The 21,978-nt window shown below is 38.0% G+C and overlaps 1 protein-coding gene and 1 pseudogene across 17 annotated transcripts in view; both read right to left on the bottom strand.

Annotated features, from left to right (window-relative positions):
• KCNC2 (potassium voltage-gated channel subfamily C member 2) overlaps positions 1–21,978 on the bottom strand; it is a 313,313-nt gene that overhangs the window by 174,565 nt on the left and 116,770 nt on the right. The gene's annotated exons all lie outside the window — the stretch shown is intronic.
• LOC122727967 lies at positions 11,413–12,491 on the bottom strand (annotated as a pseudogene).

The raw sequence follows: 21,978 nt of genomic DNA on the forward strand, positions 1-21,978 counted from the left end.
TAAAGGAAAAAAAAATCATGTGTAGTCCTTACTTTTTTGGAGGGGATAGGGGGCAGAAATCTTAGCTCCAACTATTGACTCAGAACATAGAAATAATACAACATGTGCCCAGCACCCCAAGAGGCTTCTGATAGTCAATGAAATCAATCTTAATGACTTAAACCTGTGAGCAGTTCCTAATAACACTATAGACTTATTTCAAGGGACCCAAAAATCTATTTATGAGTACATAAATAATTTTCTGCAGATGAGAATAAATCTCTCATATACACACATTTTTCAAAAGTATAAATCTTTGTGAGTTAAATTAATTAGTATTTTATTAAAATATTCCTGGATTCATGGTTGATTTTTGTCATTACACATTTTCTCAATCATTGCATACTAGGATCATAAATCTAGAGTTAGTAGGAATCTCAGAAGCCAACTAGCTTGAATATATTGTTTTACATGTAAGGAAACTGAGGCTCAGTAAAGTCATTACTTGCCCAATGTCACTCAAGTAGTAAGCATTAGGGGCATGATTTGAACTCAGGTTCTCTGATTCCAGAGTTAGTGTACTTTCCACTATGCCATATTACTAATAATGTAATTACTATTAAATCAAGTCCTCAATTTTTTTTTGTTTTTGCTTAGAAATGGTATTCTCATTCTCAGAAAGGTTGGGGACCATCAGGTTAACCTGCCACATGATTTGTTATCCATGCCTATCCAGCACATCTTGACCTAGATCTGTCTAGAATTCACCAGATAACCTTCCCTTGCTCATTGCCCTCTTTCTCTAATAAAGTGGAATCCCCAAAGGGTACTTTATCAAGGTGTTTCTCTTGAAACACTCCAGAGACCAGATGAAAAATCCCAGAGTTTTACAGGGAGATCCAGAGTCCACAGAGTCTGCCTAGGCTCTTCTGGAAGCATATCAGGAGTGCTGCCTTCATGAAGTACCAAAGTAAACTTGGCAGAATGAACACTGCCAGACCACATATTGACAATCCCCAGCTCAAACAAAAATACATTTTCCAAAGCCTCCCAATTTTCCTCTTCATCTCAGAAATTGGACACAATGAGAAGGAAGTTGTTGAAAGGAACATGATGATTTTGGTAGCCAAAAAAAAGTGGAGGGAAAGGGGGGAACAAAGTGAATGCCTATTATTGGAGAATGACTAAATGAGTTGTGTTATATAAATGTAATGGAAAATTGTTGTTCAGTCATTTTTCATTCGTGTCTGACTCTTCATGACTTCATTTGGGGTTTTCTGGGCAAAAATACTAGAGTGGTTTGCCATTTCCTTCTCCAGTTCATTTTACAGATGAGGAAATGAAAAATAAAAATGAAATTATACACAATGTTCCACTCTCATAGTCTTCCATCTTTGTAAAGAAGTTTGAGGAGGTGCTTTCTCATTTATTTTCTTTGGGGCCATACTTGGTAGTTATACTTTTTTATTATTTTGTTTTATTCTTTCCATTTATATTGTTGGCATTGTTTATATCATTTTCCTGATTTTCCTTACTTCTCTTTGTATTGGTTGATATCATTCTTTCCAAGATTCTCTGTATTTATCACATTCATAAAATCTTGCTGCACAGTTAAATTCTACTAGAGGCAACTATGTGGCACAGGGCATTAGGAAATTGGAATCAGGAAATCTCATCTCCTTGAATTCAAGTCTGGGCTCAGACACTTACTGGCTGTGTTACCCTGGGCAAGTCATTGAACATTGTTCGTCTCAATTTCTTCATTTTTAAAGTACTCTGGAGAAAGAAATGGCAAATAACTTCAGTATCTTTGCAAAGAAACTTGCAAAAGAGATCGTGAAAAATCATACACAACTGAAAAAACAAATAAACAACAATGGATCATACAATAGTAGCAATCATTTTGGTGAAATTATAGGATAAACTTGTCAGGGCCCTTATGATGTTGGGTCCTCCTGTTGGAGATAATGTATCTTCCTAATGATGCCCAAAGACTTAGAAATAAATGTTTCTCTTTGGCTCCAAAGGATAAAATTAGGAGCAATGGGAGAAGTAGTAAATCATATTTAATCCAATCTCTTCATCTTACAGATGTGGAAATGGAGGCCCAGAAAGGAAAAATCACTTGCCCAGAGTCACTCAGGAAGTTAGTTTTAAATCAGGCACTTGAAACAGGTTCTCTGAGTTTACAGTCAGGGGTCTATCCACTACACCATGATCCCTTTCACTTGAGATCTAGTAAGCAAAGGTGGAATGATTGACTTCTCTAGGATGCTGCAGAAAGGTTCTTTTTTTATAAGGTAGAAGTTGAATTAGATCATCTCTAAGGGGCCTTCCAATTCTGAGGTTTGGAGGTCTCCTGCAGTCCAATTCCATGAAAATGTTTTATGACACCCACAAATTGATAGTCTCTCTTTTAAAGGTAATTTGATATTTTATTCTGAACTTAATAAACTCCAAATACAATTGGCATTACTCAATACAGAAGATTGCATAAGAAAGTCCATAATTCAATCAATTATGTACAACCTACTTTTCTTTTAAATATATAATGAAGTCAACATGTAACTTTCAAAGTTGTCCTACATGTCAGGGATTCTTTCTATCTTTCCTTCTTTTCTCTTCTGTGCATTGAAAATATCAATGAATCTTTCTCCATCTTTTCTTTTCCCTAACCTATTCTTCCTTTCCCTGTCCCACTGGGAAAAGAAAAAACAATACCTTCTAATAATTATGCATCAAGCTAAACAAATTCCTACATTGTCCATGTATGAAAATGTATTTCTTCTTTTGCATCTGGAGTTTAAAATATACATTCATCATATAGTTAATAAAGGTTTCACTCTGTACATTTTGAAAAATTGGAATTAAATCTCCATTTTCAGCTTAAAGGTTCAGTGTGCTGTAGCATTATCAATATGTAGAAAATATCAATAAGTAACCTTGACATAAAGGTGGTTTTTTTCCCCTTTTACTTATAATCTGTCTTCTGTATACTGCCTGCCTAACTTCTCCTTATGAAAATGGCATAATCAGAATTCAGTAGCACATTCCAGGTCAGGTGATAACAATGACAACCACAATCCAAAATGAACCTATCATGAGAGCCTGAGCCACAGTAGCTGCTGTGGATGGTGATGAGAGGCATAACTGCCAGATATAATTATGCACCAAGAAGTCACTATGAAGCATGAGGTGATAAATGGATTCATGCAGTACAATGAAGGCAGACCAAGAAATAGTTTAGAAAAATCACTTCTAAAGCATTTCCTGGGAGAGCACCATAAAAGTGGATTAATCCATTTCCACCCAACAGAGTCACCATGATGTTATTTGGAAAAATTAAGAACTTTTATATTTTATTATATTTTGATCCAGATTAGTAGTTTTATCAGGGCAGGTTGATTCTTATATGTAAATTATCTCATAACAAGATATCTTGACAACTCATCTATAACTTACAGTTTTAAGGAGTTGCCTAGGGCACTGAGAAATTAAATGGTTTACCCATGTGTCACACAGCTACTGGGCCTCATGGGTAAGACTTGAACCCATATATTCCTGATTTTAAAGTGCTATCTCTGCCCCTCTCTGTGTCTCAATCTGTAGCTCGAGCTGTCATTCTCTGTCTCTCTCTATCTCTGTTTCTGTAATCTCTGTCTTTGACTTTCTCAGTATCTATATCGCTGTTTCTGTCTCCTTCTTTTTCCCTGTCTCTGTCCCTCTGCCTCTCTCACTCTCTGTCCCTCTCTCTGTCTCTGTCCCTCTATTTCTCTCAGTATCTCTCTCTCTCTCTCTCTTTCTCTGTGTGTGTCTCTCATTCTTTATCTATCTCTCTTCCCCTCCCCCAAGTCTAAGCCCAATAGAATGGAAAACTAGCTTCTTGTCTATGGAAAACTCCATCTTAATAAGCATATCAACAACTAATAAAGAGCCTAATTGTTAGCAAAGGGTAGGTATTCAATACATAACTGGTGAATTAAGTTTAATATGTTAATTGCTGATAGGGGCTTAAAGTTTTGTCCTCCTAGGAATATGGATGTCTTAGAGAGCATACTCATCATATTTGCATATAACACAACTATAGATGTCATAGCAAATACACAGGGTGACAGAGGAAGAATTCAAAAATAAGTTAGAACACAGAGCTTAATATAATAAAATGAAATTCAATAGGACTAATGTTAAGTTTTACAATTGAATTTTTTAAAATATATACTTGATAAAAACAAGATGGGAGAGGTAAGATTAGATATCAGATAATCTAAACAACATCTGGGGGTTCAAGTGATCTTTAATCTTATTGTAAGTATGTGGTATAATATGGCACCCCCAAGAAGCTAATACAATTCTGGGAATCAATAAGAGGCACTGTTGTTCAGTCATGTCTGACTCTTTGTGACCACATTTGGAGTTTTCTTGCCAAAGATACTGGAGTGGTTTGCCATTTCCTTCTCTAGCTCGTGTTATAGATGAGGAAACTGAGGCAAAAAGGGTTAAATAACTTTCCCAGGATCACACAGCTAGTAAGTGTCAGAGGCCAGATTTGAACTCATAAAGACAAATCTTCCTGATTCCAAGGCCAGGCACTCTATCCACTGTGCCACCTAACTGTCCTATGGGAGGCAGAGCTCCCAGAAACCAATAAGTGAAAATGCCTCTGAACTCTGTCCTTGTTAGACCATATTTGGATTATTATGTTTAGTTTGAGGCACCATAATTTAAATAAGACATTGCTCAGGTGGAACATATCCAGAAGAGGCTTTCTAAGACAGTTTTATAAAGCTCTTTTGAAGGACCTAAGATGTCTGCCCTGGAGAATGAAGAACTCTGGGAGGACATGAAAGTTGTTTCCTAGTATCTGAAGGACTGTCATGTAGAAGCAAGGATAGACTTGTTCCATTTGACCCAAGAGGGTGGTAGCAGGAGAAAAATGGAGGCACATGCAAAGACTCAAATTTAGGGTTTGACTTCAAGAACAACTTCCTAAAAATTCAAGCTGAGTAGAAATGGAATGGACTCTCTCAGGTAGGTGGGGAGGGGGGTGCTGGGCTCCCACTCATTATAGATCTTTAAGCAGAGACCTCCTTCAAGGGAACTTTCCTAATTCTCCCAGTTTTTTAGTGTGACCCCTCCATGAAAATAAAATCACCATGTTTTTTATTTTGTATATATCTTGTACTTAATCACTCATGATTGTGTTGTATCTATCACCCTAATAGCAACTTGAGAGTAGAGAATGTCTTACTTTTATACTTGAATCCCCAGTGGCCCTCCTAAAACATGGAACATACCAGACCCTTAATAAATGGCTGTTGATTAATTAAATGGCATAGGGACTCTTCACAGAATCTTGTAAATAAAAATTAGACTGGGATAGTAATTCACCTATTTATGAGGCTGTCCCTAATAATGAACCAGGGGGTAGCTAGGTGGCATAGTAGATAGAGTAATAGCACTGGAGTCAGGAACACTCATCTTCCTCAATTCAGATCTGGCCTCAGACACTTACTAGCTGTGTGACCATGGGCAAAGTCACTTCACCCCATTTGCCTCAGTTTCCTCATCTGTAAAATGAACTCCAGAAGGAAATGTCAAAGCACTCCAGGATCTTTGCCAAGGAAACCCCAAATGGGATCATGAAGAATTGGACAGGACTGGATAATAACAGTCATGAGCTAATGCCAGAATTATCTGCAATATGAAAACAAAATTCACAATCATTTGAATTTCACTAGCTCTCCAAGATGTCCAACTGCTTTATACAATGCCTACTAAAATGGTTTCATTAAAGAGTTTCCCCCCTTGTTAATATAGATATTGGCTTGTTTTCTGGAAAAGGATTTTTGATCCTTAGTTTCTGTGTTTTGGTTTTGGCAGTTGTAGCAGAGATTTATGAATGAGAACTCACTGTGGAAATTACAGAAGACAGGTAGAAACAATTTCTGTGTGCTGGTAAAAGGCACATTTTAACAAAGTGAAAATTAGTAGCTACATGATGGAGCTAGCAGAAAATGTAGCTACAAATTAAATTCAAGCAATATTGAAAATTACAGGATCTTTCAACTCCCTTCCCCAAGAAAAAGGTCAGTTCTCCAACTGTTGACAAGGGGAGAAAAAGAAGCCTGATATTTAAAGAAAATTGCCTATGGCTTCATGGAACGATATGGAAACACATTTTGGCTGGCAGTCTTAGCAGTCTGCTTTATTCGATGGAAGCTTAGAATTTGGAACTAATCATTGAAGATGTCAAACTGGAGAAGTGGGGGATGGGAAAGTGACAGAGATGGACTCCTCCAAAGGTGAGCTATTAGACAATGCTTTGAGAGGTCCTCAGTTCTCTCTGAAACTGGAAAAGTGCAGAAGGGATAACTCATCCCACTGACCACTAGGTAAGTACTCTATTCCTCTCAGAAGGAAATTCAAGATTAAAGACTAAAGACTAGGAATAAAATAGTTGTAAATATGATTTAGTTAACAGTTTCTGTCTAACACAAGGACATTTTGTAAGGGTAGGTCAGGAGAATGGAGGGTGTTGTAGTTTGAGGAAACAGTATTAGGAGAAAAGATTTAAGTCCTTAAAACAATCTGAGAGACAAAAAACAATTATGTCATTAACCCTTACATTCATTTGTTCCCAGAACCCTTCACAAGTACAATAATATTCATGACTACATGGATGGAATGCTCCCTCCCAACAACATGAATTAAGGTATTAAATGTTATTCTTGTTTCTCAAATTGTAGCTGGACAAAGGCTAAGGGTTTCTTTGAGATCTGTGAATGATGAACATTTAAATCATTCAACAAACACAAAAAGGAAGAGAAAAAAAGAAATCTCCTTTAAAAAGAAAATATAATTAAGGATGCTTTTATATAACCTGTTCTCATTAGTGAAAATTGCCAAAAATAAAATAATGCAGTCTATCTCAATGCCTCAAAACAATGTTATACAAAAGTATTCTGTTAGGACCACGATTTATAAGTATAACCAATGAAGGGTTTTGTTTTGTTTTTTATTCCTAATTAATACATCCCTGGTTAGCCAAATCTCTTAAATCTCTGACTATTCAGGATGCAAGTTTCTAGATGTGGACTGAAACTACAAAGAGAAATCATCAGCACAATAAACAGAGATGAGACTCTGAAGTACAGTTATTGTCAAATTATGTTTAATTTTTCTCTTCCCTAGAAGGAAAATTCACCCTTTCATTGTGTTCAATTGGAAGAAGAAATATATTTTGAAATGATCAAGATTAATTAGTGCACATAAATATTTATATAGGCATTAGTCCTTCTGAAGAATAACTATAATCTCAATAGTGAAGTTAAGAGATGAATCTTTTTCCTGTGGGATGGCTTACTATATTTCATAGGGTTTGAAGGCAGTCTTGGGCCAGAGGCAGAAAACTGGACCAGCTGACTTTTTAAAATTTCTCCCAGCTTTATAATAATGGGGATGCACCAAGAATATATAATTTAATCAGCATGTGGAACTCCCGGTATGGGAATTCTCTCCATGAATGCAGATTACAACCCATCTATGGTTTAGTAAATTAGTCCTAGGGAGTTTCCTAAAGGATGTAGAGGTTAAGTGATTTGCAATGCATCATGCAGTTTAGTAAGTGACAAGTTGAACTTAAACAAGGCTTCCTGGCTCCAAGTCCAGCACTCTACCCCCATACCATACTTCCACAGGATTAAAAGACCTAATAAATAAAATAAAACAAGGGAGTCATTAATTCTCACACTCCATAGTTCACCATTAGCCCCTCATTAACCACTGATGTTCAGAGGAATGGCTCTCACCATAAGAAATGTCTCAGGGGCCCTGGATTCAGGAGTACCTGAGTTCAAATCCGGCCTCAGACACTTGACATTTACTAGCTGTGTGACCGTGGGCAAGTCACTTAACCCCCATTGCCTAAAAAACAAAACAAAAAAAACCAAAACAAACAAAAAAGAAATGTCTCAGGGGATAAAGACTCTGGGTCCAAAATATGGGCAGTCATACACCCCAAATTTGGACAAATGACAATCATTATTTATGATTTTTAAAAGGCAGTACAGGGGCAGCTAGGTGGTGCAGTGGATAAAGCACCTGCCCTGGATTCAGGAGGACCTAAGTTCAAATCCACCCTCAGACACTTGACACTTACTAGCTGTGTGACCTTGGGCAAGTCACTTAACCCTCATTGTCTTTCAAAGAGGGGGGGCAGTACAAATAATATATAAAATCTAGCAATAATATACAAAATCTATGCAAGACTTGCAAGTATAATAAGCTCCTTTGTGAGAAAAAATGTCACTGCTATTTCAAGTTCATGTCTAGGACGATATTTAAACCTAGCTAACAGGAAAAGATACTTTTTTTTTGTCTCAAAACTCTTTCACAGCCTGGTCTTGTTACTCAATAAAGGAAGTTAAACTTTACCCTCACTAATCTAATGCAGGCAATGTGAGGGACTATACATCATCAGGTAATCACAAGTGGCAAGTCTCATTGTCTATTGATTTTCTCTTTGTTTATTTCTATGTTTTCTCTAAAGCAGAAGCAATTATTCTCTCATCACATCCACAGTTTCAAGCCTTTCCTCAAATTGAAAAGTAACATTTCAATTGATGCTGGATTTTGAAAGCAAGCCTAGATATTCACCAAAATGTTATGTCTTTCTTAACAATGTTTGTAAATCTAGTTAATTTCAGATTGCAAGTGGAGTTAGTAGCACAGTGACTGGGACTGGACAGAGCTCTGTGGTTATGCTCATAAGCACAATAAGAAAAACTTAACTCGGGAGAGATAGTAAATGGCAGTGTCAAGACCAATGTATTTCTGCTCACTACAGCACCTCCCTGACCATAACCAAATGATAAATTGTATAGTAGACATTAAGTGTTTTACAGGTCAAAGAAGGGAGAGAATACCACAATATCTTCCCCCTCCCCCCTTTCTCTCTGTCTCTGTCTCTCTTTCTATGGAGAGAGATAGATGATAGAAAATAGATGATGAATAAATAATAGATTGACAGAGTGAAAGATAGATATATAGGTGACAGATAATATTGAAAAATTCTTACCACCTTAAATATTGTGATTTAGTAAACTCAAATATCAATAACATAAAATATTTCACTCAAAGAGAATATGAGATTCACTAGTATAAAAGGCAGACTCCAAAAGCATTATATCAAGGTGCTGAGGCACAGGAGACAAAGCTTGGCTTCAGTGCACCCCATAACCTACATTAACTCACTGGGCAAGCCTTGAATGAAGCACCATCATCTGCCACTTATGGACAAATAACTTCCATCTGTTTTCCCTTCTGATTTTTTTTTCAGGGCACACAAGTGTAATGATGTGTAGAAAGCCCTGAAGGATAAAATTGGAATAAGCATATGCTGAGAAAAGGCCTAAGGCTTGGGAACATTTGTAGCTCATTGTAGTCTTTGAACCAAGAAAGAATATTATTTTTTAAAAATCTACAAACATATAAATGAAGAAGCTAACCCTCATTCTAGTTAATGGCATGCCCTGGATTTGTTTACATTCAACTCTTTCCATGAAAAGAGAAAAAAAAATGAGTTGACAAAAAAGAGGCATGGATTCAGACCAGTTAGATTAGGTCCTTCCCCCAAAGCAGAGAAATAGTCAGAAAGGAGGAGTGGAGACAAGCAGAGATGGTAAAAAATGAACAATGACTATTTACAAGTGCAGAGCTTGACTACAAAAAAAAAAAAATCTAGCCTATCTGACCTGGGCATGACTGAAGTACTCAAAGCAGCTAGAGATTTGTTTAACCTACATGGGAACATTTGGTTCTTTTCGGCTACCACAAGCTATAGCTACCAAGCTAACTCCCCTAATATCTTTAGGCCATTCAAAACAGTCATCTCTTAACACAAGATGGTTTCCTAGGATCTTCTCCCTAGGGTGGGGATACAAAGACTTTCAGAGTTGGAAGGTATCATCTCAGTGGCCATCTAATTTAACTCATCTTCCCCAACAAATCTCTTCTACACTACATTGCTAGAAAGGGGTTATCCAGCCCTTGCTTGAAGACTTCTTTTGTTTGTTTTTTGTTTTGGTTGTTGTTGTTTTCAAGGGACTGGGTTTTTTTATTATTTCAAAAGACATTTTGTCAATCTTCAGTATCAAAACACTTGCCTATTGCTTCCTCTTTCTCCATATTGGCTCCCAAATAGGCCACACCAAAGAAGAATATACTTAAGACAATAAGCTGCACGATGCAAACCTAACACAGACCTCAGAGAAGCATCACAAAAAAAATTTAAAAAGATCAAGCACACTGCCAGCCCATAGACTGCAGACAGCTCTCACAGTCAGACTGGGGTGGAGGTGGGGTGAGGTTGGGGATGGTCTTGGTACTCCTCACCCAAGAGAAATAAAGCTTCAGAAATTTTATATATATATATATATATAATATAAATATTTAATTATATATAATTTTTAAAAAAGGTTTGTACACAAGCTATTCAAGATTTCTCCTGCACTGAGTGATACAAAGCACAATGAGATGGCACTTCTAGAGACAACAGCTTCAGACCCAGGAATGGGTAATGAGATGAATTTCACTTGGTTAATCAGTGGCAAAAAACGTTATTTTTCAAAGAAGGTGGAGTGGGGGATGGGAGTAGACACCTCAATTTCTGGGGCATGTGATCCATTCTGTGAGCGAATGAGGAGAAGGAAGACAATTTGGTCTCAGAGAGATCTTGTCTGTGTAGTTTGCTTGTTTGCTAAGGATGTAAAAGATTTTTTAAAAAGAGGGAAAAAAAGAAAAAAAACACCTCAATATACCTTAAAGCTGGAAACCTGAACAGCACTCTTTTTTTGGCAAACTCCTGGAATAAACTTTCTGGTTTGGCTGGTGCTTGGTACATTGGCAATGAGGTTTCCCATGGTGGAGTCTTTTCTTGGACTATGTTCTGCTCTTGGTAGGGTAGACTAACACCTTTTTCCCTCTTCTATGGAGAAGGGCCATTGTTTTCGGTAGACATGTTTACCATCCAAAAGGAATAAAAGTGATTAGATGCAGCCTAGGAGCTGGGGAATTATCTGGAATGTCTTACAACAAAAAAGGTAATTACAAAATGTATACATCATACAACATGATTTTAAAGACACTATTGCATTGTTCTCATGTTCCCTAAAATGTTGTTCCCCAAAATGCTCAACCCTTACCCCATCTTTGATCTCTAGGGGAGAGTTACAAAGACAGCTTGGTGAAAATGACACAGGTAGTTGAGGGGTAGGGGTAGAGTGGTGAGAAGATAAGCAAGGACCCAGAGAAGAACACAGCCCTAAGGTTAAAGATCAGCCCTAAGTTTAAAGGTCCGCTTCAGGAAGGTTGGGCAGCAAAGTCAGAGTCAGTGGAAAGAGCAGCAAAAGGTTGGGGCTGGGGGTAAAGGGATATCTACATCTCATTCAGGTAAAACAGAGTCTGGTCCAGCATCCTTTGTGTGCAGAGGAGCTCCTCTTTGGTGCATTTCAGTTTCTCTTCCAAGTCATCAATCGTCTTTTTCAGCTTGGCTTCCAATCTCTTAGCAAACTCAGCACAGGTCTCTGCTTCCTTGAGTTTATCGGTAAGAATCTTTATCTCAGGGGCAGCAAGGTGGTGCACTGGATAAAGCACTGGTCCTGGATTCAGGAAGACCTGAGTTCAAATCCGGTGTCAGACACTTGACACTAGCTGTGTGACACTGGGCAAGTCACTTAACTCCAACTGCCTCGCGCCCCCCCCCCAAAGAAAAAGAATCTTTACCTCTTCCTCATTTGTCTTCTTTCTGCGAATACTTTTTTTCAGCAGCATTCAGACAATGGTCCAGCAGTCAGATCTGCTCATCCATCTCCCGCACAGGGACTCAGGCTATTCAGCCAGCTCCTCTGCCTGTTCCAAGTCTCACTCAATGATCACCAACTTTTGGGCCACCTCCTCCTCCTATTTCCTGTTTACTTGCTCTGCAATGTGCCCGCCTCTTTCAACTTCATTTCTTGCAGCTCCATCTTCTCTTCATCCTTCAATGCCAGATTTTAAATGACCTTCATACCTCTCTCACTCTCATCAGCTGCCTTCTCTGTCTCTTCTAGCTTCTGCAGAGCTGTCGCCAGGCGCTCCTGAGCACGTCCCAGCTCCTCCACAACCAGCTGGATCCGACGGTCCAAGGAAGCCACTTCAGCCTCAGCTTGTTCCCAGTCCCGCTTCTCACCCTCCACCTGCCTCTGGAGACGCTCAGCCCTTTCCTCGGCATCAGCGGCGGGCTGCTGCAGAACTTGAATCTTGTGCTTCACCGCTACGATGGTGCCTATACCAACTGTGGTGCCCGTCCCGTACCGGATCTTGCCTCCTTCACTCGGCGCTGCCGCTGCTTCTCAACCCTACTTCTGCTTGAAGACTTGTAAGGAGAGTGAGGGAATACATTGCATCCCAATGCAGCCCATACCTGTCAGAGAGCTCTTATTGGTGGAAAGTTTTGCCTTACCTCTAGTGTACATTTGACTGGCTGAAACTTCTGTCTATTTTTCTTAGTGCTGCCTCCCAGGGACACATCTGGATCTCTTGTTGTATGAGGGAGTATCGATGCTAAATTAGTTGGTATGCTATTAATAAATTCAGAGGTTAGATCACTTTGGGCAGCTATGTGGCCCAATGAGGATAGAGTACCAGGCCTGGAGTCAGGAATATTCATTTTTGTGAGTTCAAATCCAGCCTCAGCCGCTGACTAGCTGTGTGATGCTGGGCCATATCACTTTAATCCCCTTTTCCTCAGTTCTTTACCTGTAAAATGAGCTGGAGTAGAAAATGTCAAACCACTCCAGTATCTTTTCCCAAGAAAATCCCAAATGGAGTCACAAAGAGGTAGACACAACTGAACAAGAACTAACAAAGATCAGCTGAGTTTGGAGCTAAGTCTATATTCCTTGAAATCTGCAAACTTCAGGGAAGGCCTGACTCAGACCATTCCTTTGTCAGTTCCAGTTTAATGTTGAAATGAAATGATCCACTGAAAAGCCGTCCAATAGTTAACAAAAGGAAGTGTACTTAGCCATAAGGATAGGAAGTATGCTCTAGCACTTAGTTTAGAAAGAGAGTAGCTCCCTTCATATCCATATGGAAACTTGTCCAAGCGACATAATAGCATGGGGTGACTTCAGTGGTCTTGGAATATCTGCCATGCATGTCTGAAAATCTGACTCCAAGGTGGTAGTACTTTTATTCATCCTAGGTAATCCATACAGCCAGTGGCTGTCAGGAAGTTGTGAAGGGAGGCACAGATTGAGCATTAGCCCTTGGAATAAACCAAGTCCCACAAATAGCTTTGTCACATTTCAGGGAAAACTAATATTGTGAGGATAGGATGGTAGAGAGGGAGCAATCATGGTAATGGTCCTATGACACAATAGTATATAATAACCATCATCTTGATAACTGCTTTCAAAATATATGTATGTGGGGGCTAAAGAAAGCATTCTTTACTCTGCTTCTTACAATAAGTTTTCATCATTTTTACACACAGAAAAAAATGAATTACATTTCTTATTGCTATAAAATGTAGTCTTCTTTGAAATTGTTTGCTGGGTTAGAAATAGAAAGAAGCCTTGGGCCTTCTAGGAAGCATATGTAAATTTAAGGGGAAAGAAATATTCCATCATCTGGCAAAACCTCAAGTACTCCAGAGAAAATGATGTCCTTTAATCAAAAAAAAAATGTGTTAGCTATGTTCTGCATGTTTAAAAATAGATTCTGTGTAAAAGGGGGGGAAAGGTTTGTCCAGTAATAGTTCATTTGACTGGAGGTTAAAATTCTCCAACAGTTGTTGGGGTTAGCAGAATAGTTGCTATTGTTTCCTTAAAAACCCTGGAGGCAGCCCCAGACTTCTAAAATAGGAGGAGGACCTGACACATCAGAAACAAGGAACTAGGCTCTTTGGCCTCATGCCAAGTGTTCTCTTATCAGTTGAAAAAAACAAGAGGACACAAGGGCTAGATGATTGCTATGTTCTGATCTATGAAGTGCAGTTTGAATTGAAATATTGTGACAGAAAGGTAGGAACAGCTCCAGTTAGAGAGATGACCTTGTTACTGCAGTTTCCTGAAGGGGGGGAAAGGCCTCATATGAGGAGACCCATAAGATCTGGAGTCAAAAGAGCTGAGTAAGTGACTGTTTACTCCCTGTATGATCTTGAGAAAGTCATCATTCTCCTTTGGCCTCAGTTTCTTCATCTACAAAATAGGAAGGTTTGGACTAGAGAATGACTCTTTCACAGAACAAGAGTGACCTCCTGATTGGCAAATCCAATGGCTCTTCTCAGCCCTGCCCCTCTCTGAAGCAATTGGGATGATTAACCAGAGCCTCCATCTTTAAACGTCCACCATATATGATTTCTATTAAAGAACACTATCCTTCTTCTCTTTCTAACTCTTCAATAACCCTTCCTCTGTCTCCTTCAAGGAATCCACTACCTTCTCCCAGCCCCTAAATTATGGATAATCAGGAAATTCTTTCATTGATCACATTCTCTTTTTACTTGGCCTTCTCTTTTTTAATGATTTCAAAAAGCTCCCCCAGTTGCTTTAACTATCACCTTTTCTTTCCCAAATCTGTCTTCAGGCCCAACTTGGATTTCCACATTTCTAATTGTATTCTTTTTTTTTTTTTTGGTGGGGCAATTGGGGTTAAGTGACTTGTCCAGGGTCACACAGCTAGTAAGTGTTAAGTGTCTCAGGCCAGATTTGAACTCAGGTCCTCCTGAATCCAGGGTCAGTGCTCTATCCACTGTGGCACTTAGATGCCCCTCCAATTGTATTCTGAACATCTTCACTCTTCATCTCCAAACTCACTGTATAAAAGCCAGACTCACTCTCACTGATCCAACCATTCTGGAGAGCAATTTGGAACTATGCCCAAAGGACTATAAAACTTTGCATACCTTTTGATCCAGCAATACCACCAGTAGGTTTATATCCCACAGATATCCCCAAAAGAGAAAAAGACCTATTTGCACAGACCCATTCTCTTCCCTAGGCATCTTTGATATTGTAACCATGCCTGGCACTAAATGCAATGGTAGGGGAAGTCCATTTCTGAAAATCCCATGATGATTAAGTCCTTGGGATATTGCCCAGGCTGAATTTGTGATTTGGCAATTGTTATAAGACTCTACTCTATTAGCCTGAGTGTGTGTTAAGAGCTCTGGGAGTCAGTGCAGAATGGGCAAAGATACACTTGACCCTGCCTCTTTTTTTCCTTACATATCTTGTGTGGAAACTCCACTGTTACTATATGGAATTATGATGAATATACCATTACCTAATGCAAAATAGATGCCAAAACCAAACCAATTCTCCCTCCAAAAGCTAGACAAGAAAATAAATGAATGAAATCAAAATTTGTTTTTGGTTTTGGTTTTTTACCACTATTGACCTAGGGCAAATCTCTAAGTATTCTGGATAAGTGTAAAAGTATTATTTTCAGAGCTGATATTACAGTAATTATGAATGACTAATCACACCATTTGCAATGATGTTTTTAAACTTAAAAAGTCAAAAATAAACTCATCTGTGCCAAAGACCAAAATAATTCATTGTAATTATATATATATATATGTGTGTGTGTGTGTGTGTGTAAACACACACATATATGTATATATCATGTATATGTATATATACTCATATCAGTTTTACATAGTTTGATTTGAGCATGGCAAACAAAATTAATAAATGGCCAGGGAGTTGAATGCAGCTGCTATGAAATGATGTGAATTTGATCACAATCAGGTTAGTCACTTAGCCAAATTTCCCATGCACTAAGAACATTAACAACATTGACAGTATAATTGTTGAGAATAAAGAAATATTACAAATACAAACCAGCTGAATAAACCATTGCTGGCTAGAGAAAGATTCATCTCTACACTATTCATTTGTGGTTCCCCACAAGGAGAAAAAGGGAAGAAGAGGAGAAGTAAGGGAAGGCCAGTGTCATAGACACAGTGATGGTATTGACCATTTAAAAGGTTCTTTAAATAATCAGAATTGCCAAGGATGCCAGGTTCCTTCTAGCCACAGTTATACACATAAAAGTAACACCATCAGTAGCAACAACATGCTAAAATATAGGTCCATAGGACCACAGATTTAGAGCTAGAAGGGGCCTTAGAGGTCACTAAATCAAACTTCTTCAATGGAGGTCCAGAAAGACTGGGACTTATCCAAAGTCAAACACCTAGTAAATTGAAGAACCAGTATTCTTACCTAGGTTCTCTGATTTATAAACTGAGAAAACTTCCCACCATAACACCACTGGTATGAGCTGAGCTACTCAGATGAAATGAATTGAGAGTAACTCACCAGTGGTGTTATGGTGGGAAGTTTTCTCAGTTTATAAATCAGAGATTTATAAATTTGTAAATCACTCTCATGCATGCAATAGACATGAGCAAGATGGATCTGAAGAAGGGGTCAAGATTTAGAAATGAATAAAGACTTAGCATTGAAAAGACAATGAGATGGTCAATTTCTTTCTACTTCAGACTTGTACATATATCACTTGGGTGGTTTTTAAATTGTGGGAGGAGTTAATGTGTATAAATATCCATGGATCCTGAGGCTCAGGGTATTTGGGTCCTAGACCTGAGATTGTCTTTATTGTGAGACAGGACCCCTCTCTCAATAAACCTATTTTCTTTGGCTTGGAAAAAACAAAGGATAGTGAGTTTCTATTTCCATCCTTTTCAACTGTCTTGGTTTCACTGCTGTAGTTTCTTAGGGCAGTGACTCCTGGTCATGCTTCTCCTATCATTTCCAGAGCACAAAATCTTAGCAACAATGACTTCTCTTCAAAAACTTTTTTTGGGGGTGGGGCAGCTAAGTGACGCAGTGGATAAAGCAACTGCCTTGGATTCAGGAGGACCTGAGTTCAAATCTGATCTCAGACACTTGATACTTAATAGCTGCATGACCTTGGGCAAGTCACTTTTTTTTTGTTTGTTTTTTGGGATTATTTTTTTTTAAATGTATGAGGTATTTTATTTTTTCCATTACATGTAAAGATAGTTCTCAACTTTTGTTTATACATGCTTTACAATTTCATATTTTTCTCCCTCCCTCCCCTCCCTCCCCCCTCCCCTAGACAGCAGGTAATCTGATATAGGTTATATCTATATATCTCTATACATATACATATATATATACACACAATATATATATATATATACACATAATAACATTAATCCTATTTCTGCATTAATGCTGTTACAAGAGAAAGAATCAGAGCAGTGATGCAAAACCTCAAAATAGAAAAAAAACCAACAGCACCCAAAACAAAAGAAATAATATGGTTCAATCAGCACCTATACTCCACAGTTCTTTCTTTCTTTTTTTTTTTTTCTTGGATTTGGAGATCCTCTTCTATCATGAGTTCCCTGGAACTCTTCTGTACCATTGCATTGGTGAGAAGAATATAGTCCATCACAGTAGGTCAACACTCAATGTTGATGATACTGTGTACAATGTTCTTCTGGTTCTGCTCATCTCACTCATCATCAGCTCACGTAAGACCCTCCAGGTTTCTCTGAACTCTTCCTGCTCATCATTTCTTACAGCACAATAGTATTCCATTGTATTCATATACCACAACTTGTCCAGCCATTCCCCAATTGATGGGCACCCTCTCAACTTCCAATTCCTTGCTACCACGTAAAGAGCAGCTATAAATATTTTTGTACATGTGGGTCCCTTTCCCCCTTCCATGATTTTTTTGGGCAAAAGACCTAAAAGTGGAATTGCTGGGTCAAAGGGTATGCACAGCTTTATCGCCCTTTGGGCATAATTCGAAATTGCTCTCCAGAATGGTTGGATCAGCTCACAGCTCCACCAACAATGCATTAGTGTTCCAATTTTCCCACAGCCTCTCCAACATTTATTATCTTCCTTTTTTGTCATTTTAGCCAATCTGATAGGTGTCAGGTGGTACCTCAGAGTTGTTTTAATTTGCATCTCTCTAATCATTAGAGATTTAGAGCATTGTTTCATATGGGAATAGATAGCTTTGGTTTCTTCATCAGAAAACTGCCTGTTCATATCCTTTGACCATTTCTCAATTGGGGAATGACTTGGATTCTTATAAATTTGATTTAATTCCCTATATATTTTAGAGATGAGGCCTTTATCAGAAGCACTGGCCTCAAAAATTGTTTCCCAGCTTTCTGCCTCCCTTCCAATTTTGGATACGTTGCTTCTGTTTGTACAAAAATTTTTTAATTTAATATAATCAAAATCATCCATTTTGCATTTTATAATATACTCTATCTCTTGTTTGGTCAAAAACTGTTTTCCTTTCCAAAGATCTGATAGGTACACTATTCCTTTCTCTCCTAATTTACCTATGGTATCACCTCTTATGTCTAAATCATGTATCCATTTTGACCTTATTTTAGTATAAGGTGTAAGATGTTGGTCTATGCCTAATTTCTGCCATACTATCTTCCAGTTTTCCCAGCAGTTTTTGTCAAATACTGAGTTCCTATCCCAGAAGCTGGAGTCTTTGGGTTTATCAAACACTACATTACTAGTGTCATTTACTACTGCATTTCCTGAGCCTAGCCTATTCCATTGATCTACCACTCTATTTTTTAGCCAGTACCAGATAGTTTTGATGACTGTTGGGAAAGTCACTTAACCCTCATTGCCCTGCAAAAAACTTTTGAGTGGAAAGAAGTACCTTGAAGTAAGTAGTCTACTTTCCAAATGCCACCTCTGGCAATATAAAAGAAATAAGATAAATGAAACTCCTATAGGGTCCAAGTCTGTGTCACATACCCAGAGGGACTCAGAATGGAGGATAACAAGAACCAATTGAGTTTGCTAAGTATTCATGGAGCACCTTTTCTGAGTTCATCCAAGAGTATTACACCCCCCTTCTTAAAAAAAAAATTATAGTATCTTTGCAGAGGTACAATGGGCATAAAGGAAACAACTGGAGAAGAGCTGTATGATGATAAGCAAAACTATCTGATAAAGCTTCTACTAAAGTCCTACTCTGATGCCTCACAGAAGAGTGAAATTTCGCACCCCCTCAGGCCTCAATGACCTTGTTAATTGAAAGCATGCTCTGACAGGTCCTACCTGGCATGCTGGAAAGGCTTGTAGGGAATTCCCAGTGGTGAGCTGCCAGGCTGTCAGCTCAGGCAGGTCCCAGGCAGGTCCCAGGCAGTTTCTGAGAGACTCATTCATTCCATGATGTTGGCGACCAGGAGATAACCTTTCTTACCACATGTCAGGAAATACCATGTATTAAAGTAGAGCCAAGGTGGCAATTGGAATTCAAGGATGGAGTGTGCTAATGACATAGTGGATCCTTGGGGTAGAGAAGTCATAAATAAATGTGCACTTGCATGCTAATGATCAAGATACTAATATACATTATGATAAGATGATCCCAAAATTGTTAACTTAAAGTTAACTTTTATTAAAATTAAGGATGATCCCCTTAATTTTCCTGGTAAAGAAAATTCTCGGATGAGAAAACTGCCTTCACCAGTGAATGATGGCACCGTCTCAGCAACCCATAGTCTTTAAAAGTTGCCTAAAGCATGAAGAGATTATGGTATTTGCCCAGAGTCACACATTTTAAAAGCAAATTGTAACCAATAGAACATGCAATTTCCTATGCAATTATTTTTATTTATTGAAAATTTTGTTTATTGAAATGGCCTCTATACCCCACCTACACACACACCCTTGTGGACATGGAGTTTAGTGTGGGAAATCAGTGCCACTTTAGTCCTCTACCAGTTTACCTAGAACTCAAGCATTTAACACAGTGCCTAACATAGAGAAGATACTGAATAAATGTCTGGTTGATTGATTGATCTGCATTATGCCACTGGACTGTCACCCCACTGTCTACTCTTCCATAATAAAGCCAACAGAAATTCAATATTGTCATACACCATAGGCACCATCCTTAGGTAAAGTGAATACAAATGTGAATTTTTGTTGGATTTATATTTAAAATAAAGTTACATTATTGTATCTCTTTTAAAAATGAGAAATGTTTTTTTTTTTCTGAGATGCCAAGATGTGTTAACAGAGTTATAGGGTCTTTGACTAGCAACAAAAGTAAGCAGTTGTTTGTAGAGAAAATACTAAACATGAAATACAGATTGAGAGAAGGAAAAGAAATTATTTTTGCTACTGCTAATGGTAAATGTTTTGTCAGGCACTGGGAAAGTATCTCAAGACCTAAACAAAATGAGAAAAAAAAAGAGGACAAAGAAGGTTCTTACGTTTCAGGATAGATTGTATATTTATTCCACATCTGGAGAGTGTGCTGTAAGTTACCTGCTGAACTTGACTGAGTAATACAGTCAGTGTAATCTCTTCAGACTGAGCTCATGGTTTTACAAAGATCAAGTAATTTGGGCTTACACACTTTGTTCTTTTAAAATTCATTTTCTGGCCAATTAGCCTTTCCTTTATACCCCAGTTATATTACCTGGTATATAGATTCAGTCTCATATGAGACTCAGAAAGATCTCACACATTCTTATACTATGGTTTATCTAAATGATGAGGGTTTTTGTTGCATTTCTTTAGTGGCTTCAAACAGTGAATTTTGACTGGCATTTTTCCCCTTTGCACCCCCATTAGCTCTAGAAGTAAGAACATCTTTTCTGGGTTAAAAATGATTCCTGGGTTCTATATGTCAGTGGGAAACTATGGGCTGCTGTACTTTGCCCTCAGCAATTGAGAATTACTAAATCAATATATTTCTGGTGATAAAAGTCTCACCCAACCACTCTTCAAAATTTATAGGATAAAGGAAAAACTGGGCCGTCCAACAGCAACTTTTCATATCCTTAAAGTAAAAAAAAAGCTTCAGGCTCTAGTTATAAGACAAGAAAATGGGTAAGTGTATAAATGAATGTTCTATTGCTCAAATATTTGATACTGAGAGACTGAGGGATCTTAAACATTGACGTCTCCATGCCCCAATAGCAGAATCATCTCAGACAAATGAAATCTACAGTATGTGCTTTGTAACAATGAAGAAAGAAATGAATTATATAAGTATCTATTCAAACTCACCTCAATAGTCACCTCTACTGTTAGAAAATTCTCCCTTGTAACTAACCTAATGTTTTTGTTGGCGTGATGGATTTAAACCCCAATCTAATTCTTGTTTTGGTGGAGATTAAAAAGTAAGCTTGTACATTCAGGCCAATACCTAATACCTCAGAATTAAAGAATCAAAAAAGTTGGAATGCATCTCAGTGATTATCTAGTCCAAGCCATCAGTGAACCCCTTCAACAACATCCCCAACAAGTGACCATCTGGCCTCTTCTTGAAAACCTCCAGGAAAAGAGAATAAATGACCTTCCAATGCATCCTGCTCTACTTTGGGATAACTAACTTTTAGCAATTGAACAAATTATAATCAAGTATACTAAGCATTTAGTGTCAGGCATTATTCTAGGTATTGAGGACACAAAGAAATGACAGAATAGTCCTTTCCCTCAGGGAATTCGAATTGTATTGGGCGAAACAACCTATGCAAACATAAGCAAATATAGCCTATGTTTGTATATGTATATACACACAAACACACTATATATGTATATGGGGTTTTGACTAGCAACAAGAGAAAACCATAGTTTATAGAAAAAGTAATAAGAAAATATTAAATACACACACAGTGAATGTCTTCCAAGACACTCTGTAATATTCTGGAGACAATGTAATTATCACAATTCATGAGCACAGAGTTACATCTGGAGGATCTCATCATCTACTTGGAATCCCTCTTCAAGCGGAACTCTGTGCCAGATCTCCCCCATCACAATGATGAATACCTCTGGTGAGCATACATCTCCATACCTCACCTGATGTTTATTGTTAGAATACACTGAACACGATTATTTCAGTTGTTGAAATCCTGAAGTTCACGAGTTCTGAATCATTTCTCAAAAGGCCATAAGT

This window comes from Dromiciops gliroides, chromosome 5 (genome assembly GCF_019393635.1).
Source record: "Dromiciops gliroides isolate mDroGli1 chromosome 5, mDroGli1.pri, whole genome shotgun sequence".
NCBI classification, from domain to species: Eukaryota; Metazoa; Chordata; class Mammalia; order Microbiotheria; family Microbiotheriidae; genus Dromiciops; species Dromiciops gliroides.